The sequence below is a fragment of the Abramis brama genome (assembly GCF_963993115.1).
Source record: "Abramis brama genome assembly, chromosome: 9".
Taxonomy (NCBI): domain Eukaryota; kingdom Metazoa; phylum Chordata; class Actinopteri; order Cypriniformes; family Leuciscidae; genus Abramis; species Abramis brama.
In genome coordinates, this window is record NC_139971.1 from 31,038,952 (window position 1) to 31,066,807 (window position 27,856).

Below are 27,856 nucleotides of genomic sequence, written 5' to 3' on the forward strand. Positions count from 1 at the left end.
CGACCCGAGTTCAAGTCCCGGTTCGTCAAACTTTCTTGATACTATACTGTCCTATCATAATAAAAGGCAAAAAAATATATTCTATAAACTGATGCAAGTTAAGCTCCATCCTCACACAAAAATAAAATCAGCATTTTTTAAGCCATTGCATCAACACCTCTCATAATGGGAGTGGGGGAATGGATTCCGACAGCTGTTTTTTTGCTGTTGGATTCTGTTCCCCCCGTATTTCTGACACACTGAGGTTCTAATATTTATCAAATTGATGCTGTTTAAGCTCCATCCACACACAGAATAGAATAAGCATATTTTAAGCCGATACATCAACATTTTTTTTATCAATGGTGGGGGAACGGATTTCGACAGCTGAACTATTTGCCGTCGGATTCTGTTCCCCCAATGTTTCTTACACAATGAGGTTCTAATATTTATCAAACTGATGCTGTTTAATCTCCATCCACACACAGAATAGAATAAGCATTATTTTAAGCCGATACATCAACATTTTTTTATCAATGGTGGGGGAACGGATTTCGACAGCTGAACTATTTGCCGTCGGATTCTGTTCCCCCAATGTTTCTTACACAATGAGGTTCTAATATTTATCAAATTGATGCTGTTTAAACTCCATCCACACACAGAATAGAATAAGCATTATTTTAAGCCGATACATCAACATTTTTTTATCAATGGGGTGGGGGAACGGATTTCGACAGCTGAACTATTTGCCGTCGGATTCTGTTCCCCCAATGTTTCTTACACAATGAGGTTCTAATATTTATCAAATTGATGCTGTTTAAGCTCCATCCACACACAGAATAGAATAAGCATATTTTAAGCCGATACATCAACATTTTTTTATCATTGGGGTGGGGGAACGGATTTCGACAGCTGAACTATTTGCCGTCGGATTCTGTTCCCCCTATGTTTCTTACACAATGAGGTTCTAATATTTATCACATTGCATCTAATTTCTAAACCCAATAGCCTAGTGGTCAGTACACTCTGCACTGACATTCATTGTTTTTCAGCTTATTGCGACCCGAGTTCAAGTCCCGGTTCGTCAAACTTTCTTGATACTATACTGTCCTATCATAATAAAAGGCAAAAAAATATATTCTATAAACTGATGCAAGTTAAGCTCCATCCTCACACAAAAATAAAATCAGCATTTTTTAAGCCATTGCATCAACACCTCTCATAATGGGAGTGGGGGAATGGATTCCGACAGCTGTTTTTTTGCTGTTGGATTCTGTTCCCCCCGTATTTCTGACACACTGAGGTTCTAATATTTATCAAATTGATGCTGTTTAAGCTCCATCCACACACAGAATAGAATAAGCATATTTTAAGCCGATACATCAACATTTTTTTATCAATGGTGGGGGAACGGATTTCGACAGCTGAACTATTTGCCGTCGGATTCTGTTCCCCCAATGTTTCTTACACAATGAGGTTCTAATATTTATCAAACTGATGCTGTTTAATCTCCATCCACACACAGAATAGAATAAGCATTATTTTAAGCCGATACATCAACATTTTTTTATCAATGGGGTGGGGGAACGGATTTCGACAGCTGAACTATTTGCCGTCGGATTCTGTTCCCCCAATGTTTCTTACACAATGAAAACTTTGAAAGTTTTTCTTTGCGCTGTCCTAATTGCGTGCAGAGGGAATTTGAAAGACAGCCATTTATCCCGCCCCTTGGATTGAGCCGTGTCTATGGTGAGTTGCCAGACCTAACATATTGATGCAGGTCTGGCTTGCCAGGCTAGCACATTCATGCATTTCTGGATTTTACACACAGAAGTTGTATTGTATTAGCTTAAATGTAGTGACGCACATTTGTGAATTCAACAAATAAATGGGTAGTTGTGCACACATTAATAATTAGCACCAGGCCTATTAATTTGCAGTTGTTTGTGTGTGAGTTGTGAAATGCTTAAAACCCCCGAAAAGAAAGTCTCAAAATCCAAATGAATCAAATGAGATTGACTCAGAAAAGACGTCAATAAATGCACGCGTCACCTGATCCACAAACGCACATCTTCTTTGTTGCATGCGCAAATTATGATGCACTAATACAAAAGAAAACATTTGTATTTACAAAAAATGTCTCTATTTGCATGTACAAATTGCTACACATTCATTCAATTTAGAATTTTGCACACGCAAGTTGAAAGGCATTTGGTTGTAGATAGTAAAACATATCTGCAATATTTATAAAGTTCATGGATTATAGTGCTTGCACGTGTTAATCATTTTGATACTATATTCATACCATAATTCTGAAGGCCTCAAGGCAGATTTATTTGACCCTGGCAACACATGATGGCTGAAATATGATTGGATAAAAGCGCTAAAATAAATATACACTACTGGAAGCAGCGCAACCCAGAGAAAAGCTATGAAATTAAGAGAATGGACATATATATATATATATATATATACACACACACACAAAATATAATAGCCTCTTGTGAATGTCGCAAGGACTTTAAATATATAATTTTAGATTCATTTCTAATACGTTTTATGAAGTATGGTGATTTTAAGCTATTATTTGACAAGTAATAAAGAGTATTTATGTTTAAAAGAAATTAAAAATATCCTTACTACAGCATTAACAAACAAATTAGTGCTACTACACAAGGACAAAATGTACTGCAGATTTATACATATACTCATGGGATTTCCCTTTAAGTAATTTTCATTTCAGAGCCAAGATTCATTTCTTTGAAACAAGCCACTCTTGCACAGGTGTAATGCATTTGAATAAAACATTAATAGGACAGTAAATCCCTCTGTTGCTTAGTCATTAAATGTGTCATCAATCACAGGTTCCTGTCAAGACATTATGGGAGAAGAGGTTTGTCAGAAGGAAGTCTGGACAAATCTGTCCTTTATGCATGAAAAGAAAGAGAATTAAGCTGACGCATTGATGGGCTGGGGAAAAAAAGAATCTGAGGAGAGATTTTGATTTATGAGGACCGGTGACCTCAAAGATGTGAATGAGTGATACGAGGAAGAAGGTTGAATTAATATTTCATTAAGTGAGAGCTATATGGTGATTTAACACCCGTTTGTGCCACTGATCAGCTGTGCCAGTTTTTGTAAAGAGGCCAGAGCTGTTCCTTTTAATTCTGGTGATTCATGTGTATTTCAGCGGAATATAAAGAGGACATTTTAATTAGAATCTGTAGGATATACCCTTTACCAAGTATAAAACCTTTTATAGTATATTAAATTGGCCAGGACCTTCTGTGACTTGGCAAGTCCTTTGGCGCCTAAGTTAAATATCATCCCACCACTAGATGGCGCTCACAGAACATACATTTCTGATTCAAAGTAATTTCAGATTGTGTTAACAAACCTCTTCATCAGTCCATCAGATAAAAATATATAAAAAATAAAAATAAAATAAAAAAGACATAATTGACAGAGTGTTATCCATCTTTAAAAGCTTGTGTGTCTGGTTATCCATCTTTTAAAGCATGTCTTTGATGCCAGATTCTACATTCAGAGGCCTTCTCACAAGTATTGAGTCTGTCCCTGATTATTCTGTCTCTTTCAAGCTTTATCCATATATTAATCAATATCATTCTATTTTATATTCACTCTTTAATGTGTCGAGGATAGGCTATCTCAAAGACAGGAACATGCAAGCTGTTGAAAAAAAAAGCAGAAAAAAAAGTAATGCAGCAGGAGGTAGCACAAGTGCTCACGATAAGTGCTGCTGGCTCACAGGAACCCAGACCGAGCTATTTCTTATTCCCCTACTTTCCCTTTTCTTGTTATATGAATAAAAGGCTTAAATAATGTCCTCTTGACCTTTCATGTTCCATAGCATTGCAAAGAGCGTGAACTCTCTAAAGCCCACGTCAATGGGCACACAATGTTTTTTCAATCCGTCTTATCTATCATCCATCTATCCATCTATCTATCCATCATATCATATATTCTAGTAAAACATGGCTGGATGGGGATGAGGAGAAGAAAGAGGGAAAGATGGGGATCAGGTAGCTCTAGTCGTGCCTGTCTGTATGTACTGTATGTATGTATCTATCTATCTAGGTTGAATAGGACAGGGTCTAACAATTTTGTAAAAAACTAAACAAATTAATTAATTAATGATAAATATTTAAAAAAAATGTGGTTTCAGGTCACATTCAGGTCAATATTAACTTTTTAAAACCCAATAACAAATGAATTAATAATATAGGGGGAGACCGGGTATGATTGTAACACTTTTTGCTTCAGCATCTGTAACTCACTGAATGTTTGAGCTTTATTCAAAGTGACCACTTTCTATTTGACTCAGGAGTGTGTGCATGTTTGTGTAAATCAGTCTACTAGAACAAACTTCTTAAAAGTATTATGCTTAATGAACACTTGACTCCAGTGTACCTGTGTAAAGAAAATGTCGGTCTAACAAAAACACTGTTAGAATATTAACAGAATATGTGTGAATATTCTCAATTAGTCACAATAGAGACAAATGAATGTTGTTAACCTAGAGTGCAGGCTTGGTGAGCCCAGAGACTGAATATACAGTAGCACACATTTTTTTACCCACATTTCCTCTAGCTTTAAGCTGCCAATTGGCTCTATATACACAGCACAAACGTTGTCCAAGGTCTTAAAATCCTCACCACGTGCTTTGCACTGCATGTGCCTATAGGCTACTTCCAGCCTTGACAACCATTCATATGGGAAAAAGTGGGTAAACACTGAAATTATGATTATCCTCCTAGCTTATCCCTGATTGGTGGAATTGGTGGTGTTACAATTCTTCCCATGTTACATCTTCATTACATCTTGTTTGTTACGTTACACGTTTATTTTTGTCAATAATTTGTGTTTTGTGATGCTATTGATGGCAAAATGAATCATTTATGAGAATAAGCAACTGGTGTTACAACCCTTGCTTCATTTATAAAAATAATCTTTTATGTATGTCAAGATCATCCACTTTAATGGGGAGGAAACGGAATGCCACTGAAGTCAACATATTTTCAGAGTGACGTTAGAAGTTCATGGAGTGTTGTGTGGGAGCAGAGAAGAGCTTTAGAGAACTTTTTGATGAGATGCCATCAATTGCTTGTTTCTCAAAAACTTCAGAACCAGTCCATTGCTCTCAAGTTGATATGCAGCACCTCACAGCCCTTAGCAGTCATTCCTTTTCATTGGGATGTTTATGAAATCCTGCAGTAAGCCCAGAGTTATAAGAGGCACTTCATATGGAATGTGATTAGCATCTGAGAGTTCCTAATTATTTCTCAAGTGCTATTGTCTGTCTGCATCCCTCCCATTTTGAAACAAAACAAATTAATGAAAAGTAAAGTGAAGGCAAGGTCAGGATGTTTTTGAAGGTGGTGTGCATGGACCGTGTGGACCAACTCGTCTTTGTTCAGCCTGAAAGACAGAATAAATGTTTGATAATTAGCTGAGCCTGCGCTGTCCAGAGTTTTCAAAGCAGACGACAGACTGACAGAATGAGACCAAACTGAAGACAGAGGCACCGTCACAACCCATTCTAACTGCCAAGGCGTCAAACACTGACAATTACCTTACAAATTTTGGACTTTAAATTATTAGGCATTAAAAGCATGGTAAGTGTTGTGGTTACTATCTTTTTACTACACCTATCACAGTAAAACTAAGGTAACTGAAGTAAAAAGCATGGTAAGTTTTGTGGTTACTGTCCTTTTACCACACCTATCACAGTAAAACTAGGGTTACTGTGGTAAAGCATGGTAAATGTAGTTTAATTGTACTTTGAACCTGATATGAATATGATTAACTGATTGAAGGTCAATAGCACGTCACGTGACAGACTGTGTTTAATCACCCTAGTTTAGTAAGGTGTTTTGAAAGCAATGAAACGCAAAGCCTCAGTGGAACAGATATAATGCAGTGACTGAACATGAGGGAGCTAATCTGATTGATATCGACAAACAGAAAAGACATTATATCAAACATTATTGGGACAGCGTATTTACGACTACTTACCAACATCTGGCACATGTGAACTGATGCCAAATATTGCTTTGTGTTCAATATGAGACTTCTTCAGCGCGATTCCCTGCTGTTAAAATTCGCGTCTGTTGTTGACGCCACTGGTTTCCCATTGAAAGCAAAGGAGTTCCTAATTCATCCTTATGCCGAGTTCAGACTGCACGATTTTAGCCCCGATTTTGGCTCGCCGACAGGTTTTGAGAAATCGCCGACAAATGCCCGAAATCACAGGCAAATTGGTGCTCGTTCACGCGAGTGACAGTCACGCAGTGTGAATGAGCAAAGACGCGATCTGAGAGAATCAGACGAGTCGCCGACGCCCGTGAGATATTTGGCATGCTAAATATCTGGACCTGTCGGCGATTCAAAATCCTGCTGTGTGAAAAGTGTTCTGACTGAAAACTACATCGGCGATGACCGACAGCCAATGAGAGAGCAAGATACAGAGCAGCGGGGAGTTCGGGGAGGAGTTATAGGCCACAATTTCAGTATTTTAATAGATATGATTACAATTATATCAAACAGAAACAAAGCACAAACATTTGCTTGACCAGCAGCAACAGCAGCACATTACAAAATTATTTATTTACCCCAACTCTCTTTGCAGAACACACAGTCCTTGCTCCCCTTGTCTTCCCAGCCATTTCCTCATGCATAATGTTTTTCTTTTTCTCCTTTTCGCTGCAAATCAGTGCACAGACAATTTGGATCGCAAGCTTCTTGCAGGCTATCATTTTTAATAACAATTTCAGTCTCGCGCGAGAACTGCGGTCTGCGCACACGGGGTTTTGCGCTATTTCCTTATCACTTCTCGCGTGTGTTTGGTTGCGAATTGTAGTTTGCGGACCAGACAGAAGTTGTCGGAGATTCTTCCTCCTGAAAGTCATGCAGTGTGAAACCTCCTGTCGCCGATGCATCGTGCAGTGTGAACACACCAGCAACTGAATGTTACCCTGGATAGTCACGCAGTGTGAAAAGAACAGTGACCCGACTACTTTGAAAATCGTGCAGTCTGAACTCGGCTTTAGAGTGACGCCAAGGGGCGACTTTGCCATCTTTGTGACGCCGGGGGCTCTTGACCATGCTTCAGTGTTTGACGCCTTGGGAGTGAGAATGGGTTGACTGTAAGCATTAGTCTATTAACCTCTCTTTCTCTTCTATTACAATCATTCTTGATGAAGGCATGAGCAAAGGTGAGCCTTCAAGTTCCAGATCTGTCCAAGAAGAACAGCAATTTAGATTCTCACATTAGTCCTCTTTCATATCTCACCATAGTTTTTCCACTTCCTCTCACTTATTAGGTGTTAATGGGTTTTCAATGGAGTTCAATGGAGTTCAATATCCTCAACCCCTTCTTTGACTCGTCAGGCTCCACTGCTCATAACCAAGAGAATTAATTACAATTGATTAAACTCATCTTTGCGGGAACCCATTCCACATCTAAAAATAATTCACCATTTCCTTTTGTTCTTTAATCAGGCAGGGAAGTTTTCAACATCCCGAAGGAAATTGCCTGACAAAAGAGGGATGTGATTGGGTGGTCAGGAGACAGTGAGTGGTTGGATTGCTCTGTTTGACTGCAGAAAATACCTCAAGTAAACACTCCACATCACACCAGTGGGGGTTATAGTGAATCACAGTCAACTGAGCTATTTTAAAACCAGAATTATATTGGTCAGCAAAATGAAAATTATTTGTATCCAATTTTACACAAATTACAATTTCTTTTTTGCCCAAAATAAAGTTTGATCAAATGTCAGTTTATCAAGGAGGAATACAGGCCTCAGAAGTTTTGATACAGACATCAAAACTGAAAATGGTGTTAACTTGCAGATCAGTAAGTGAATCAGATGTTGATTCAATAATAACGGATTCAGTTCAATGAAGGATTTAAACCTACACTGTCTGGTTGCGCTTATGATTCACAAAAAAAAAACATATAGGGTGTTTCTCAAACGGAAAGGCTGCATCCTGGTTCCATATCTAGGCTGTCACGTCATCAAACGTCATTGAAGGACATCTCAATTTGAAGGATCCTTGGAAGGCAGCCTTCGTTTCGCGTCCTTCATTCGGAATGTTTTGAAGGATACATTGGCCTTAAACCACCCACAACCCACACATTCCAATTTACGAGAATAAACTGATGGAAAACGAATGTTTTCAGACATGAAAGCATAGATGTTATCTTTTGTTTTGCTGTAAATTAATCACTAACACTAAACTGACAATAATGTAAGCCACTGGGAGACCGCGGACGGCTGTAATTCACTGTATTGCATTAATAAAAAAGCCAGTTAATATAAAGATTTGTAATACAAAGTATTTTTCCAAAAATAAGTTTTATTAGTTTAGTGTTGTGACCGTAAGGTAGTTACCGACTCATAATAGTCATTTGTTTGTGAATCACACTTAAAAGGTCTGGCTGTATGTCTCTGATTCACAAAAACCGGGTCATAAGATTTGTGCCATTTACGAACAAATTACTCTAATGAGCTGTTTTTTTTTTTTAATGAATCAGAAACATACAGCGCGACCGGTGCAGTCCGATTCATAAATAAAATATTCTTATGACCCGATTTTTGTGAATCAAAGACATACAGCCAGACCTTTTTAGTGTGATTCACAAAACTACACTTGTCGCGTTGTAGCCTACTGTATGATATTTTTGTGTACAGCTTGCTTGCAGAACTCAATTAAAAGCTTTTATTTAGTGCTACATGGTCTTTTTTATTAGATCACAATCAACACAGAAGGCCAACTCAAGTTCAAATCAGCTCATTCAAAAATAATTTATTTTGCCTTGGCATTGAATATTTAGCAGCAGGGGAACAGTACGCCACTGATGAAATGTGGTGCAGGAAACAGTCATTCATCTCATTCCTTTCTTTTAGGAATTTAAGGAGACATCTGCGACAAAGTTGATACCTAAATGAAACATGACTAAGAACACCATTAAGTAAAACAAGCTGTGAAAGAAACCTACGAGCAATAACCCCCATGTAGCCTATAGGGAAGACAAGCATTTGAAGAATCAGCCATGTCTCACTCTGTCAGTGGTTGATACCCGTATAGTTCATTCAAATGTGGGATTTGCAATGATTGTATTGCATTTGGGTTCACTTTCATTTAGTTGCTATCTTCAGCGACCTGTATGATAACTCTGCATAGTGGTTTTCTCTGATGCTTCCCCGTTTCTCCCTCTTAAGTGCACCGAAGTCACGTCTCCAGAGAAGGAGTCTCCAGGGGTGAAAGCATTTGTCATGACTGCAGCAAACGATCTCTATTTTTCCTCTTACTGACACCTGGCTGCATCTTTCTAAGAAGAATAATGGAATTTAGAGTAGCAACATGCCATCGCACATTATTATACCTTGTCAAGTGTGCTTCATGAGAAATGTTTCCACTCTCACAAAATATTTCCTAAATTCAAATCTATGAAAAAGCAACCTCATCTGCCGCTTTCAACCATCAGGCAATAAAGTCACCATGAAATCAAAATGGACAAATCTTGTTTTGTTTTTTTTAAACGGAGTGTTGCAGTATTTATTATAAATGATTTATCCATGCATGTGCCCTCATAATCTTTTATGATTTATGTGCCCCTATTATGCTATTTTAAAGGTTCCTAATTTTGTTTTAGAGGTCTCCTACAACAGGTTTACACGCATAAAAGGCCAAGAAACACTTTCATTTTCTCATAATATATGTTGCACATCACAACATTTTTCAATGATTCTCAAATGACTTGTCCGATGATTCAGTCTCTCTAAATACCTCCTTTCCACAAGCTACTCTGCTCTGATTGGCCAGATGGCCCAGTCTGTTGTGATTGGTCTACTGATTACAGAGCATGTCGGAAACGAAACACGCATTACCATAGCTGAATTTCAGCCCTGAGGCTTCCTAAAGCTCGGCGACTGTACACACTGTAAAGACAGTAATGATGGTGTCGATTTTACCATATCAATCTGAGCGCGAGTCCGATGTTAAAACATTGGAAGAACTAGTTATTCAACCTGAACCTCCATTGCAAGGACTTGAGCAGGATGTTTCTGAGTGATACACTACTCAGTTTGATGTACATTATGAGATGTTGCAACCGTAATTCCTCACCATCAGCATTAACAAGTGTATGTTTATCAACAAACTGATGTGTATTGCGGTGCAGATGTGGGAACTGTATATATTAACTGTATATTAACAGCGCATATGTTAGCCGAGCACTAACGCGAATGACTGATGTTACATAATAGCTTGTAAAACAAATCATGCTCCATCCTTTATCATTACTCAAAGTAGTAAGTACAGTAGACAATCTGCATTAATGGGACACAATTTTAGGTAATAGTGGGCCCACAGCTGATTAGCAGAACTCTTTCAGTAAGACACTTATGGCGCTTTTCCACTGCATGGTACGGTACGGCTCGGTTCGGTACGGCACGCTTTGGCGCTTTTCCACTGCATGGTACGGTACGGCTCGGTTCAGTACGGCTCACTTTTGGCGCATTTCCACTGCATGGTACGGTACGGTACGGCTCGCTTCGGCTCGCTTTAAATGGTACCACCTCTGTTGAGGTTCCAAGCGTACCGTACCGATACTAAAATGTGACGTGAAAACACTGCAGATCACTGATTGGTCAGACAGAATCATCACTACCAGCGTCATTGTATTTACGACACGAGACACTAAACCCGGAGAGGGAGTAAAATCTTTCCGTGGCAGGGGCAGCTGCCACCGGCGCCTGTCACTCGACCTGCCACCGCTATATGCGCCTGTCACTCGACCTGTCACGGCTATTATGCGCCTGTCACTCGACCTGTCACGGCTACTCGCCTGTCCAGCGAATCGTCACGGCTATTGTCCCACGACCCGTCACGGCAGTACTCGCCTGTCCCGCGACCCGTCACGGCTATACTCGCCTGTCCCGCGACCCGCACGGCAGTACTCGCCTGTCCCGCGACCCGTCACGGCTATACGCCTGTCCCGCGACCCGTCACGGCTATACGCGGCTGTCCCGCGACCTGTCACGGCTATATGCGCTTACCACTCGATCCGTCACAGCTGTATGCATATCTGCCTTGCGTCCCATGAGCGTTAAATGCGCCTCTCACTCGAAGTCGAACCACTGTTTGTGCCTGTCACGTTTTCATTAAAATCTAACACTGTTTAGGCAAGATTTGAAAAGCAGACGAGAAGACATGCCAACAGAACAACTGCAACCAGCAATTAAACACTTAGAGGATTTTGGGCAAATGGCTGAAAAATCATACAGTAGCCTAACTTATAAGATGGTAAATGGTAGGGTAGCAGCCTCCCAGCAAACACAGAACGTTGGCACAACGTAGCCAACCTTCTAACAACGTTTTATCAACATGGCCAAAAGGTTGCTATAAATACGTTGTGTTGTGAAGGTTGTTACATCGTTGTCACAATGTTGACATTAAACCATCGTTCAGGGCCATTGCTTAAGGTTGTGCCAACGGTGTCTTGACAACCACTGGACTACATAATGTACTCGTCACTCCCCATAAGCGCGAAAATCAGCCTTTTAAATCCCAACCACCTGTTGGGCTCATTGTGTTCTCATTCATCATCGAGCATGCAAGGATACGTGAGTAGCCTATTGCGTTTAATTTATCCTACCTCAGCTATCAAACACAACCTACAACTTTAATTTCTAATGTGATTAATGTAGCCTCGCTTGCACTGTTTAGTTTGTCATTTGTTTTTTCCGCTATCTCATTCGTTTCTTTGCTCCTCTGGATTTGTGGATGTTTCCCCGGTTACCGACGTTTATCGGCCGGCTTTCAGCTACTGTCTGCCATACAGACCCGGTTTTGTTCATTAAATGTTTTGATCTGCCTTTGCTTTTTATGTTTTATTTATTATACTTAAAATAAATGTTTATATTCGTTTATTTCGTTTTTTTTCCCCACAAATGTATTACTTTTGGAAGTGCAATTTGATTACCATATTATGCAGTTTTAATAAAGTTGAATTAACGAAATTAACCTTCTGTCATTTTTACTCTTCAAAGTGTACACTTGCAGGTGTTGATAGCCCCGTTAAATAATAATATAGATAAACAAAAAACGATACAAAGTGGGGGATATAACAGCATATACAAATATTGTCAGAACGTTGTCTCTCAGTTGCTGAATGTCGCGCAACAACGTTGCTACAGCCCAGTCGCGTCTTACAATTCTACGTTGTTACAATGTTGCAAGCACGTAGACAGCGACGTTGCCATAGCAAAAATGCAACGTGCCAGAGACGTTGCCACAACGTAAATGTGTTTGCTGGGCTATCACTTTCGACTAATAGGTGGCGCAGTTACGAAATCGATGTGATGTGGTCAGAGTGAGGTGACAATGACAAACCTTACCAGTTGCATTACAGTAGGCAGATTTATTCAAAAGTTATCAACATTTTTGGAAAAATGTATAACTTTTGACCAGAAGGTGGCACTGTCTTGAAATCTTTTGAATATCCTTTGAATTACAAAATAGGCTACAATGAAATAGCTTGGCCGTGACTAACGTCTCAGTCCAACAGTAGCTAGTGCAAGTTTACCTTAAGATAGCATGCGAGGTTGGCTTGACATAGCCTATAATGATGATTATTATTATTTATTATTATTATTATTATCATCATCATTATCAATATTATTATTGGTATTATTATTATTATTATTATTATTATTATTATTAGGCTAAGCCTAGCCTACAACTATATTGTGTAGGCTACATGTAGAATTACAACTATAGCCCAAGACATGAGTACATGAGTAGCCCGTGAGTGACAGGCGCGCATAGCCGTGACGGGTCACGGGACCATAGCCGTGATGACGGGTCGCGGGACAGGCGAATATAGCCGTGACAGGTGAGTATAGTTGTGACAGGTCGAGTGACAGGAGTAGGTGAGGGTCGCGGGACAGCCGCATACCCGTGACCATGGGTGGTAGGGAGGGGCTAGCTGGTGCTTCAGCACCCCCAAGAAAGACCAAAGCACCCCGATAGCACCCCCAAAAATAATTTCTGGAAGCAATTATATTTTGGCTGTATTCTATGGAAGCTCTGAACCGCATTTTTAAGAAATAATATCTCGTTATTTCAACATTGAAGTCTTATTTTGACATAATAAATCGTTATTTCGACATAATATTATTTCGACATAATATCTCGTTATTTCGACATAATAAGGGGACATTCTAATCTGCATTAAGCCACATTAAGCGTTCTTATAATGGTTTTCTATGGGAGGAAAATGCTTAACGTGTAATTAAACGTTGCGTTCATATTGGGCTCATCTGATTTTTTTGTACACATAGCCTACTTTGTTATGATTTTAGTATCATAATAATTAATACATGCACGCACAATTATCCATGAACTTGATTTGAACAAATGCCTTTCAACTTGACGTGCAAAATTCAGAATTAGGCTAAATTAATGTACAGCAATTTGTACAAATGGAGTCTGTATGCCTGCTATACTGTTGCCATTAAATAAGCGGATTTTGTTTCATATTTGTTAAAATATTATAGTATTATTTTTTCCATTTATGTTGATTTATGGAAAGTGAACAGCACGAGTATACCGAGAGCAATATATCGAGAGACATGGAGCGGGTCAGGCATGATTTTGACCACTTTATTAAGTTTTGATTTGTAGAAAACCTTTCTTTAAAGTGAATTTCGTTTTGTATAAATTGTATCTTAATTTTAATCAATTTTTCATCAACTAATTGCCTGGGTTTAATAAGTAAGAGAAGCAAATATAACAGACACTCATGGAGGCGCCCGCGCGGTCACTTGCATTGCACGTGAACTGGAGCTTCTCATCCTAACTTAACGAAACTCAGTGTATGCCTCACACAGACATGAGAAATACATCAAATACACAAAGCTTGAAATGTCTTTAAACGAAATAATTCAAAAGGAAAAGAAAAAGGCTCCTCTCTGATTATGTAATCCATTATGTGCATTTCTCTTTAGGCCTATTGACGCGTTCACTGCTTGTTGCACGCACACATATTATGTCGGAATAAGGAGATATTATGTTGAAATAACATTATTAATAATATATCTTTTCTATTTGATTGAATGCTGAATGTTGCGCTTGTTCAATTTAATACAATTAAAACTTTAATTGTGGTCATTAAAATATTTGAATATTAAATATTTAGTGGGCAAGTTTTGCTCATTTATATACAGCTCCCCCTGTCAATGATCTAGCACGCGTTAAAAAAATCTCTGGCGCCAACCCTGGTCGCGGGACAGGCGAGTATAGCCGCGACAGGTCGCGGGACAGTCTAGTATAGCCGCGACAGGTCGCGGGACAGTCTAGTATAGCCGCGACAGGTCGCGGGACAGGCGAGTATAGCCACAACAGATCGCGGGACAGGAGAGTATAGCCGTGACAGATCGCGGGACAGGCGAGTATAGCCGTGACAGGTCGCGGGACAGTCGCATAGCAGTGACGGGTCGCGGGACAGGCGAGTATAGCCGTGACAGGTCGAGTGACAGGCGCATATAGCGGTGGCAGGTCGAGTGACAGGCGCATATAGCGGTGACAGGTCAAGTGACAGGCGCATATTGTGGTGGCAGGTCGAGTGACAGGCGCATATAGCCGTGACAGGTCGAGTGACAGGCGCATATAGCGGTGGCAGGTCGAGTGACAGGCGCATATAGCGGTGGCAGGTCGAGTGACAGGCGCATATAGCGGTGGCAGGTCGAGTGACAGGCGCATATAGCGGTGGCAGGTCGAGTGACAGGCGCATATAGCGGTGGCAGGTCGAGTGACAGGCGCATATAGCCGTGACAGGTCGAGTGACAGGCGCATATAGCCGTGACAGGTCGAGTGACAGGCGCATATAGCGGTGGCAGGTCGAGTGACAGCCGCCAGTGGCAGCTGCCCCTGCCACGGAAAGATTTTACCCTTACTGGAAACCCGCTAGATTTAAATAGCCAGTAGACAACAGCCAGCGCTGTAGCGCCTGTTTTAAAAGTATTTGCTTTAAAAAAAAAAAAAAAAGAGTAAAAAAAAAGTATAAACTTAAAAAAAAGAAATGGCTGAATCGTGGTCAGTGGACGAGGTGCAGACGTTCCTCTCGTTGGTTGCCGAGGAGTGGATGGGGAAACATGGAATGAAAAATTCGCATTTAATGATGATATCATGGCAGTAGAGACGGCAACTATAACGATCAGTCCCACCCACTTTGAAGCGGTACTAACTGCAGTGGAAAAGCAACCGAGCTAAAGCGAACCGAGCCGTGCCGTACCGAGTCGAGTCGTACCACGCAGTGGAAAAGCGAAGCGAGCCGAACCGTTCCGCGCCGAGTCGAACCGTACCGAGCCGTACCATGCAGTGGAAAAGCGCCATAAATAACATGAGTTAGCCGGTAAGCCAGTGATCATGATAAAATATCCTTCTCCTGTCACTGAATTTTTTTTCTTGCGGACACTCATTTTAGGTGCCGTTTAGTGAGGTGTCACCACATTGAAAATACACAAAATAAATGAGTTATTTCAAAACGGAGTTCGTCCCAAAGTTCAGTGCAAGTAGTCCAAGTTCTGTTTCATGCTGACTTTATTGCCGTCATGATATTATAATAGAACTGCAGACACCATGCAGTGCAATTAATTAGCAATCCAGTGCATTAATAGCAATGAAAATGACATGCTGTTTCTATCAGGTTAAATCCCATAGACTTTCTTTCTCGTGCATTACTTTGCTCGATGCTGATTTATACAGAGTGTGTGTTTTCATGGTTCATATTGCATTTACATCAGAGGACTCGCTATAGAGCTCAACTCATTTTGATTTACACTATGGGGCTGGTTAATATACATGCATACAGTTCATGTTACAGCTAGGTTCAGGTTAGATGATTTTTAATGTTTCCAGATGACAAGCTTCATTAGCTTCCTGCTCTGGGCCAAGCAAACGCATATGAAACTATGAGGGAAAAATATTGCAGCGCTTTTAAAAAACACCTTGGGGGTTTAATGTCTCATAAGTGCATGCAAAACGTGTGCTTTTCATAACTCCCTCTGTTCATTCACTGGTCCACATTTTGATCGAATATGTGCATAAACTTACTTATTCACTTAGCTATTCATTTATGCACACTCAAGGAACGTGGTGACATTATTTTACACTCATCAAAACAGTTATTATACTGTTGTAGCCAGGGAAATACAAGTGTCACAAAGATGTATGATCCTCTGTAAAATTAAAATTCTGCAAATGCGCTTGGCCTGCTGTGAAAACAACATATAATGTGCTTTGGGTGGATTTGTGTGGGTTGAGTCAGGTGCACATGTGTGTTCTGTATGTAATGTTGCAATCAGTGCAGATCTGGAAAAGACAAATGAAGGAATGGACCGAAGGAATGAGAGAAGGGTTGATCATTTTGCTTTTATCTGCTCCTCCTTCATGTGTTGATTTTCCATGAATCAGTCCTGTTCCTGCTGTTTCCTGCAATAGTGTGCAACAGTGAGCTTCTGGAATTAAAAATCCCTTTCATTTACTTCATTGAGATAAGGATTTTTAGAGATAACGTATAAACGTTTTAAGAACGATACCATGAGCTTTGAGATTGTTAAGAGATGAAAGATGCCTGCTTCAGTGTGATTTAAGCTTCATTTTTAAAAGAAAAAATAAATCAAATTAGTCAAACTCCCACTAAAGAACAAACACCTGTAATCGTAAGATCCACCAACCAGAGAAGTCACCATTACAGAACATAAACATGGTAAAAGAGCTCAGCAGTGAACATCTATTCCTAAGAACTGTGAATGATGTAATGTAATATATAGGCTATATATATATATATATATATATATATATATATATATATATAAAGCCTTTACAGATCAGAACAGTACGAAAACTTATATTCAGTGTAAATGTTTCCATTATTTTTTGTTAAAATTCTCTTCCATTTTGTCCTGTGGCGACCTTGTTCATAACACTTCATGAGTTAAGTAATTCATTGACTCATTAAATTATTTAAATACATAGTTGTATAGTGTAAATGTAATCTATTTATTATTCTTGTTATTATTATTGCTTTAATGTTAATGTAATATTATGATAAATATCAGAGCTGGTTGATTTGGTTCATTGCTTCAAACTTTTAGTTAAAGATTTATTATAAATGTGAATAAAACGAATAAAAACCGAATAGGAAAAATGCTTACAGAAGCAGGGCAGTTGGAAAAGTTACACACTGTTACACTTTTTTCCAGTGCCCGTCCACGTGGTCCGCAGTGCCGAGGCCATTTAAGGTTGATCATGACCTACAGAGGGCAGCAGCGCTCCACAGTCCGGAGCAATTTCAATGGCTTTGTAGGATTGGGTTCATCCTTTCTTCTCTTTTCGATTCTCTGCTGTATTCTTGTGGGCAGATATAATTAATGGTTCGCTTTTACCTCCCTTTTTTTGCCCCCATCTAACTTTCCTCCGTCTCACAGAGGCAAGTATGCAGATTGACAGATTGGCTATTTCTGGATATCAGCTGTAATTATATCTCATTTAGGCTGCTGATGGCATTTTCCGCCCCCTCCATCCGCTCCAATTAGAGACAGTGTTAGGTTCCAAACATCGTAAATCAGAAGGGGAATGCAAAAGGTCCGGGGCAAAAAAATTTACCCTGTTGTGCTGGTGGTAAGATTTCGGGGGTATCCATGGAGTTATGGATGTTCTATAATGCACGATGGGCGAGCGCTCGGTATTGATCAGATAAACACTCAGAGCTCAGGATGCTATAGATCACATGGGAGATAAATCTTTGGTCTGCTAGTGCTTCTTCTGACCTTCCTTCCTCTCTCGCTGTCGGGCTTTCCGCGAATATGCTCAATTCAAGAAAGATAAAGTGACCAGATGTTTATGCGCAGCATGAATAATTATATTGCTTTTAAAAAAAACTATAACTATAGTTAACACACATGCATTCCTCCTCCAATGTGGACGGAACACGTAGTGAATGAAACATGTAGGGCAGGGTTCCTCAAATCCAGTCCAGAGTTTAACTCAAACCCTGATCAAACTCACCTAGGCTGTAACTCTGTAGACCTTGATTAGCTTATTCAGGTTTGTTTGATTAGTAGGGCAGTGGCTCTCCAGGGCCAGATTTGAGGAACCCTGATGTAGGGCCTGTACAGCATGAACAGTGAAGTGTCATTCTTGAGAAAATGACTCTTATGAGACTTTTTAGTGAATTAAAAATTAGACAAAGCAACTGGGACCAGTGAAGCTTGAATCTTGAGCTAATGACTTTAGCAAAACAAACAAACAAACAAACAATTCAAAGCGAAATTATGAATCGGTTCATTTTAGTGAAACACAAACGATTGTGTATCAGTTGGAGCAGTTTCTGACTGTATCACTTACTTAAAACAAGACAAAATTAATTACTTTAGTAGGTTATGTTGTCCCAAGATCTAAATCATTGTAATTATTGGCTGGTTGTTCATGGCAATGTTAGATGCTACACATTATAATGAGTTTTATCAGAAATAGGCTCATTTGTAGAAATAAAAGAATATTTTTTTAATGCTCTTTCGATCTGGGCATTTGGCAATAGAATTGCATTTGTTTTCCAGATATTTCTTCCTCAAATGCAAAATAATTTATAATATAGAGTCACTAAAAAAACTGCCAATGCCAATGCCTAATGATCCCCCACGATGCTTGTAAAGTAGTGCAGCAAAATAGAAAGCACAGATATCATGCTGACACACACTGAGAAGAAAGAATGCGAATACTGAGACACCATTAATCTGGAGACACTTTCTGGCATTTTACCGTAGCGTATCCTTGTGTCCGGTAAATAATTGATTTGCAAGATTATTTTTCTTGCAAATAAAAACTATGTTTTGTATCTCTCTCTCTCTCTCTCTCGCTCTCTCTGTAAAGTATTTAGACTAATATCATGAATAATTTCATTCATCAAACCCAAGATAAAACCAATGCCAGTGTCCTCTACATATACTGTAGACCTGCTCTTGTAAACTCAGCAATGGATAATGGCAGTTACGCTTTTGTGCTGGACTCCAGGTGGACTTTAAAGTCTTTTAAAAGATTTATGAATTTAAGAAAGCATCTAAGGCGAAAACTCTTTCCCTCAGGCATATTGCTCTGGCTCCACTCAAAAACACTTTGTCACGTTAAACGCTTCTTTCAGAATGCGATCAAATGCTTTTGCCAAAGATTTCTTCTGTCTCGGCACACAGCATGATGCACAAAGAGCTATATACAATTCTCATAATGCTCTTCATCAGCTGGCTTGATGGAGAAAACAAGTAAACCTTTAGTTTGGTCTTTTGTATATGCTATTTTTGAATGTTTCGAGTTTGTGTTTTTGAAACACAGAGTTTCTTTCTCTTCCAGTCCAGCCGAGAGCGACTTTCATATAACTGCTAATTTATTTCCAGGCATTCAGGCTTTTAATACTTCACTGGCAGTATCTAATGCGACACTTGCATGGTGAAAATGGAAAAGAAACAAAAAGATGTTGTGACAGCATGGTAATCAAAAAAGTTTCTGTTAATGAAATGTTTTCGTTAATATATTGGTGGTTTGAATGGAAGCATGTTTCTGCCTGCAGAGTAAAAAACAATAAAAATGTAATTGTGACTTTTAACTCACAGTTGCATTGGTTTTTTTATTAGTAGTATTTTAGTGTTTTTTATTATGACTATGCAAACTTGTAATTTTAAGTTTATTTTTCATAATTGTGACTTTATCAATTTTGTAATTTAATATTACAAAACTTTATAATATACAATAATTTTACAATGTCCCAGTGACTTATTATTATTATATATCCATTTTTTTTTTTATCTCACATGTACACTACCATTAAACAGTTTGGGGTCAAATTATTTTTTTTTTTTTTGGAAGACATTAATATTTTTATTCACCAAGGACGCATTAAATTGTTTCAAATGATTCTATTTCAAATAAAGTATGTTCTTTTGAACTTTCTATTTATCAAAGAATCCTGAAAAAATGTTCCACGGTTTCCACAAAAATATTAAGCAGCACAACTGTTTTCAACATTGATAATAATAAAAAATATTTCTTGAGCAGCAAATCCGCATTTTAGAATGATTTCTGACGGATCGTTTGACACTAAAGACTGGAGTAATGATGCTGAAAATTCAGCTTTGCCATTACAGGAATAAAAATTACATTTTAAAATATATATGTGTTATTTAAATGTCTATGAATACACACTATTAATGTTTTACTGCCTTTCTGGTTAAATAAATGCAAAAAAATAAATTAAAATCTTACAGACCCCAAACTTTTAAATGGTAGTGTATCTGTTTTCATTTTTACTCTATGGTGGAAAAAGCTTCCAGTATTTCCTTGTGTGTTTATTGTAATATTTTATTTATTTTGCTTTATATTTTTGTTTTACACTGTTCCAGGAATTAAGCATTTGAAAATAAAACTATAAAAGCAAACACTTTGTCAAACTCCCAATGCATCACTGTTTGCATCCTGCCATCAGCGTTGATCTGTATCACAGGGGAAAAAGCTTTTACCAATAATGAAAGTCCAGTAGGTTCTAAGCAGGAGAGAGGACAGCCAGTAATATGTTCTGCCATGTCAAGAAAGAAAGCAGAAGGACATAATTTATGGATGAATGAAAAGGGATCTCTATGGACATAGGTGTTTGTGGATGACGGAATTAGTGTGTGACAGCCGAGTGTGTCTTGAGTGTGGGGTTGGGCTACTGGATCAATGAAAACAGCATTAAATGGAGTGATTGTTCTGTGATGTGAAGTCAAACGCAGGAGATTTGGTGGGGTGTAATAATAAGACTGCTTTTGGAAAGCAAGGGATGTTATTTTTCTTTGATGCATATTTAGGCCTATTTGCTATAGTACTCAAAGAGCATCCGGGAGTGATCGAACATGCTTTTATCCAGAACCTCAGCGCAGATGTGTGTCTGCAACAGACGCTTAGATATACTCTTTCTGTTTTCCTTCCATGTGTGTGACTCACACTCACTAACACTAATTATCAATTACATTGGTGTGTAATTATTGGGTCAACAAGGAACACATCTTTAATGAAAACAATCTGCTTATCTGCTGCTAAGATAGCCTATATACGCTGCCTCCTTTGTAAATGGAGGGAAGAAAGCATCAGTGCATAACAACCTCATTCTTGCTGATTTATGAAGGTCAGCATTTTTTGTGTCAGCATGTTTTTGACAATTTTTTTGTGACATTTTTTGTGTTTCCTTTAAGACCTCTTTTTATTTTCTTATTTTTATTTAATTTATTTAAATATATATATTTATTTATTTTAAGCAGGGCAGCATATTTTGTCCTTCACTGCCTGTACTGTCCCACAATAGTGCATGAGGGTTGGTGGCTGGTTGAATGAATTTAAATGAGCTTCTGTTTTTTATTTTTGAGATTTTTATTTTATTTTATTATTTTATAAATATTTTTATTCATTTAAATATATATATTTTAATGTATTTTCTTTTCTTTTCAATTTTTTTTAAATATTACTTAGGGCTATATAAAATTCAGGCAGTATTTTTTGTAATTAACTGTAATTCACTCATTTATGATTCTTTTTTTTTTTTTTTACCAAAAAATATTGGAATTCTCTCCCAGTCAACATCCGTAATTCAGACTCGTTAGCCCAATTTAAAGTCAAACTTAAAACTCATTTATTCAGAACTGCTTATCTACTTTGTGCACTCAAGTCCAGTATTTTTTTTTATTATTTTTTTTTTTTTATTGTTGCTTTTTATTGACATTGTTATTTACTGTTATTTTCTGTTTTAAAGGTATAGTGGAGGATCTTTCCGAATTTTAGATAAGACCCGCCCTCTCCACTTTTTGAATAAGTTTGATTGATTCACCAGAATGATTGACAATTAGGAGGACCAATAGTATAGGTGATCCACCCGGAAGTAAAAAATCCTCCGCTATACCTTTAATATTGTTACTGTTGCTACTTGTTGTATGGTGACCTTGAGTGGTTTGAAAGGCGCCTTAAATAAAATGCATTATTATTATTATTATTATTATTATTATTATTATTATTAATAAGAAAGAAATGGTCGCTGAATATTCACTTGGTCGTCTCTAATGTTATAGTCCTGGCATGTGTCAGGGGACCAATGCTGCATTCAGACACAGCTGCAGTGTGAAGGGTTCAGTTTTGGGTGAAGGTATACGTGTGATTATCTGTGTGAACGTGAATCTCTTTTCTAAGAAAAGATTACTTTGTGCAGAAACTTACATTGACCTGGACTAACCTTGAGACTAATGCATTAACTTATTTAAAAAGCTTTCATAATCTGCTCTGCAAACATCGACCTGAAGAAACCTTGTTCTCACATTGGCATAGACCGAATGCTGAGGCGATACATTATTGCCTTCTTGGGGCCCCCAGAAATGGACCTTTGGCAGTAGAATCTGTCAGTATGTGATATGCAGCTTAACATTTTTTTTCAAAAACATATTTTACAGTTTCCTCTGCTGACCCCAGTAACAATCTTAGGGGATTGAGCTTCTTTTCAATAATTGTCCAGTGTGTCTACTAGACCTTGTGCCCGCCATGGATGTAATCGTCTTACAGAACCAATATCCTGTAGATAAAAGAGAGATCCTGAAGGCATGGTAGACTGAGGGTACATGTGAGATGGAAGTAGTTAGGCTATGTTCAGAATAGCATGTTACCATACTACTCTTACTATGTCTGCAGAACATATGTACAGTAGTGGCCAAAAGTGATGTCCGACCTATAAGAAAATTGACATTGTCACCCTTTATTTAAATATTATTCAATATTTGTTAAAGATTTTGTAATCATATTAAATAGTTTTGGTTGGAGTCAATTGTTTTGTTTGTGATAAAGCAAGTTGCAAGAATGCAAGTTTTTGAATTAGCGTGAATTTGCATGGAGCATAGTAAATCTGGTGGAGAATTGTAATGAGAGCATTTTCTTCATTTAGATTATTTGCCTGAAGCTCATTAATCGATCATTAACCGTTAAACGACTTGATTATGACATTAAAATTATAGATGCCTGTGACCCATTAAATATGTTTTTTTTAGGGGTTTAGTTTTAAATGCTCAATTAGCATAAACGACAGAACACGAGGATTCACACATCGTCACATTACGCACCTGCTGCGCAGAATAAAAACAGAATAAAATTAACTATATAAAAGGAATAAAATAAATAGGACGGCACAAAATATATTTCACTTAATCAACAGATTAACAAAAGAAAAAAAACTGTGCGACAAGCATAGCCAATGCTACGCTCGTTTATAGTGTTTATAATGTTTGTAAATGTTTCGTTTTAATTACCGGTATTTAATATACATATAAATAAATATAATTGTTTGTAATTACGAGGTTAACGGGTGTTTTTTGGAGTAAGATAAATTTTTTATTTTAAGATTACTTTTAAGATTACTTACTCTTCTTGGCCAGGTTACTATACTCCATGTCGTAAACTAGCGGGGGGGCTTCTAAACCATGAATTTTTAGGGGCGTGATATTCAAATTACAATTTTTTTCAGCCATCACATTTACCAAAGTACCATTATTCGTATGATGGGATTGGCAGAATACGAATGTATCATATATATATATATATATATATATATATATATATATGCATAAGCATGTTAGTATTTTCGCAAAAAAAAAGAAGGTTTTGAGCCAAACCAACTACAGTTATTTATATCTTTTGCTGTAGCGTGTTATAGGAAATATCCTTTTACATTTCCAAACATTCCTTTTGGCATTAATTGTAATAATCCAGTGAGATTTTTGTATGCACAAGGAGTCAACAGGTATGCTCCACACAGAGATCTGATCTCACCATCATCGAGTCTGTCACAAACTGCACGGAGACACGAAGGCTGTAATGCAGTAGTTTATCATAAGGGTAATCCACAATCGAAGTCAGAACAGGCAAAGTTCATACACAAACACACAATCCAAACGTAAACTGAGTAAAAGGCGGAGGAAAACAGGGAAATCCAAGGAACAGGCAGAAAATCAAAAGAACCAGGACACGAGAGAAACAGGATACTATGGCTTAGAATTGCAGTGACGCAAACAAGACTTAGCTATGAATGACTGAATTGACCAGGCTTATAAAGGGTGAGCTAAACAAGGTAACGGCACAATAATGGGTTATGGGAGGTGTAGTCTATGAGGGAATGACAACAGTCCGGGGTGGAGTGCCCTGTAGTGAATAACCAGATCGTGATTACATTAAGAAACAGAAAAAACTGAGACAGACTAAATCTAGAAGAACTGTGGCAATGTCTCCAAGATGCTTGAAGAAACCTACCTGCAAAGCTACAGTACTGTGAAAAGTGAATTTACTGTGTCATAAATAGATTTTATTTTATCAATACTAAATCAAATCAATATTTGGTGTCCAGCTTTTGTCCTAGGTACACTTGCACATAGTTTTTCAGGTAGCTTTGCAGGTTTCTTCAAGCGCCTTGGAGACGTTGCCACAGTTCTTCTGGATTTAGTCTGTCCTTTTATACTTGTGCTACAAATGTGTGGCCTGTGCTACAAAACTTTCAACCTCTGTAGTGCATCTTGTATATTTTCACAGAGCTTGTCACAGTGTATTTCTTTATTCTTTTTTTTTTTTTTTTTTTACCCATTTTACTTTCTTTTCTCCTTTGAATTCAAGGTTTTAAATGTGCTATGAATAAACTTTGACTTGACTTGACAGAGCAATTGTGTATAATATAATATATTCTTCCATTGTCTTTGACTTGTAGGTAACATTTTGCAGAACGTCCCAGTGTCTTGATGTGTCAGCTGATTGGCATTTAATATGCATCCACCCAACGCCACTTCCTCAAGTCCTTCACTGTTCCTGTGCTTCAGTGATTTACATCATGTCGAGATTACACTTACATTATACATCAGATTCACATCAGATCTACATTAAGCAAAATGCCCAAGAGGTGCATTGCACTCAGTTATCATTTCATTATTTTACTGCTGAAGGTAGAGGATAAAGCCTGTCACATTCTGTTCTGTTCTATCTCCTCTCTCTCTTTATCTCTCTCTCCTTTTTTTTCTTTTACTTAGCTCTCACTCTGTCTCTTTCAAGCCAGACTTTGGCGATGCACTCGCACACAAATGCATGGAAACAGACTTTTTGCTAATAAATTCAATTTGAATGGATTTTCAGGCAGTATTACCTATGTGTGTAATCTATGGATCACACAGGAAATGACTAAAGATTACGGCCACCCCGCTGAGGATAATGCACTAATTTTGTTATTAGCTAACTCTGCTATTATGCTTCTTATTCACACTTGCAGACAGACATAAACTGATCAGTCTCTTTTAAGACTATTTTACCCATTTGGCCTACAGGAAATGACCTAAATCTACCATGAAAGTGCAGGTAATGTGTTAACTCTCTCTCTCGTCCCTTTCAAACATACTCCCACATAATTGTATGTTACATCACTTGATTGTGTCTAACTATGTATGAGGAAATGACCTAAGACCTCTTGCGCTCCTCCGGAGAGTGTCGAGGTAATTACGGTGAGTGCTGGTGAGGCATGGTCAAGTAATTTACGTTTATGTGTATTTGGCTACAAATCAATAATCACATCCGACATGTTTTACATTACGTGTTCATTTTTGTCCCCTGATCCTCAGGTCTACCCATAATCCTGGGATTTGCATCCAACAAAGGACAAAGCTTCATGTTACCTCTATGTCCTTGGTTATGCATCATCACCATGTTGATAAAAAGCAAACATGATGTGCGTATGCAAAATGAATAAAGTTCTTGTCTTTTCTGTGCATCACTTATGTCAATAGGGATGGGGGGAAGTCAAGCGCTAAATTACCCATTACGTTGTCCATGCATGAAATATTTCATTAACATATTTAATCATGATATGTGTAAGATAGGTCATTGGTTTCCCCATCCGTACTTGTTCAGTATATGGAAAAGAATAGCACAATATATTTTCAGTGCTTGAAAGGACACGTTGAATAGCAGAAAACCTGCATAGCTTTTATTGATTTCTTTTAAAAGCCCAGAGTGAAAATGGCAAAGGACAGTTCAGCTTTAGTGTATTCACATACTTGAAGATGTTGAAAAGATGTGCAGATTAAAAAAAAAAAAAAAAACTGCATTCAATTATTTTTAGAAATTATTTTTCTACTGACAGACTTGCCTGTACCAGGGAGAAAAGGTGCTTCAAAGGCATTTTTGTAGGCAATTTCATTTTAATTTTTCAATTTCAAGTAAATGAAAAATATTTTATATTAAACATTAGATAACTGTTACAACCATAACTCTGCCTATCGCCTAGATCCTGTCCACTTTCTTCTTTTAAAAAGAGAGGTATACTCTCCATAACTATTTTCTGCTGTCTACGTCCTTATCTAGCAGAGCAATCTCATCAGACTTTAAAATATAGAGTGCATATAGCCCCAGTACTCAAGAAACCTAACCTGGACTGCTCAGAAACTACCAGCTGGTCTCACCATATCTTGTTCTTCCTTTACAATTTTTTTCTTATGCCATATTCAATAAAAATGTCAATCTCTTTACTATTAATAATCGGATTGGCACAGACTTCAAATGTGGTGATGACATATCTGGGTCAATGTTTCATGGGTTTGGTGCTAATTTATCGGTTTGCCAAGTAAGCCTCCTCAACCTGCATGCACTCTCACAACAGGGATCACTCCTGGGACCGTTCCTGATCTCGATCACATTGCATGACTTTATTTACTATGCTTTACTACTATTTATTATTTAGTTGCTACATTGACGGTAATGGTACCAGAGTTATTATAGTTTTGCATTTTTATTGTTAGTTTTGTTTTATTTTGTGTTTTTATTGTTTTTCAGATTTTTCAATTTATTTAATTAATTAATTTATAAATGTATAAATTCACTCAAAATTAAAATGATATATATAAAATAAGTAATTTAGCTTCGTTTCAGTTTTCCCCATTGGTGTTTTGATTTTGGTTAATTTTCATTCATTCATTCATTCATTCATTCATTCATTCATTCATTCGTTCGTTCGTTCATTCATTCAGTTTGTTCATTCATTCATCTATTCAGTTCATTCCATTCAGTTCATTCCATTCCATTCAGTTCATTCCATTTATTATTAGTTTTTATTAAGAATAATAACACTAATGGTACAGTCTTTTACATTACCCAGATAGAGATGAGATAGAGAAAATGAACAAAATGTGCTTAATTAAATAATGTTGTGTAGCATCCTTTTACTAAACATTGTTATTGCTGTTGCTATTGTAATTGTTACATTAACCTGTAACATGGGCACTGATTTTGAAAAAGGCTTAATCAGTGTTTAAAAATCATAGATGTTTGTATTAAATAACAGCATGATGATTAAGGTCTTAGATCTGGGTTATCAGAAGTGCTAAATAATAAACCTCTAAATAATGCTGCTGAATCACATGCTGATGTGTGCTTTGGATGGTGGTATTGATTGGTTTGAACTAGACGTGGGTCTGAATGCCTTATTACAGAACTTGGGTCCTCATCTATTAATCATGAATACATGGTGGAACATCAAACTTATGTTGTCTCATTAAGTACGTCTCATAAGGGGCTATGCATTGGGTTCTATCTTTCTTCATCAGTGATTTTGCTCCATAAGCAGAGTTGCTAATAAATCAAGCGATTTACCATTATGTGTGCGATTAGATGTGGAATGGCAGGAAAAAAAAGTATGTTTCCTTCCTGTTAAAGGGGTGATGAACTGAGAAATCAAATTTTCCTTGAGCTTTTGACA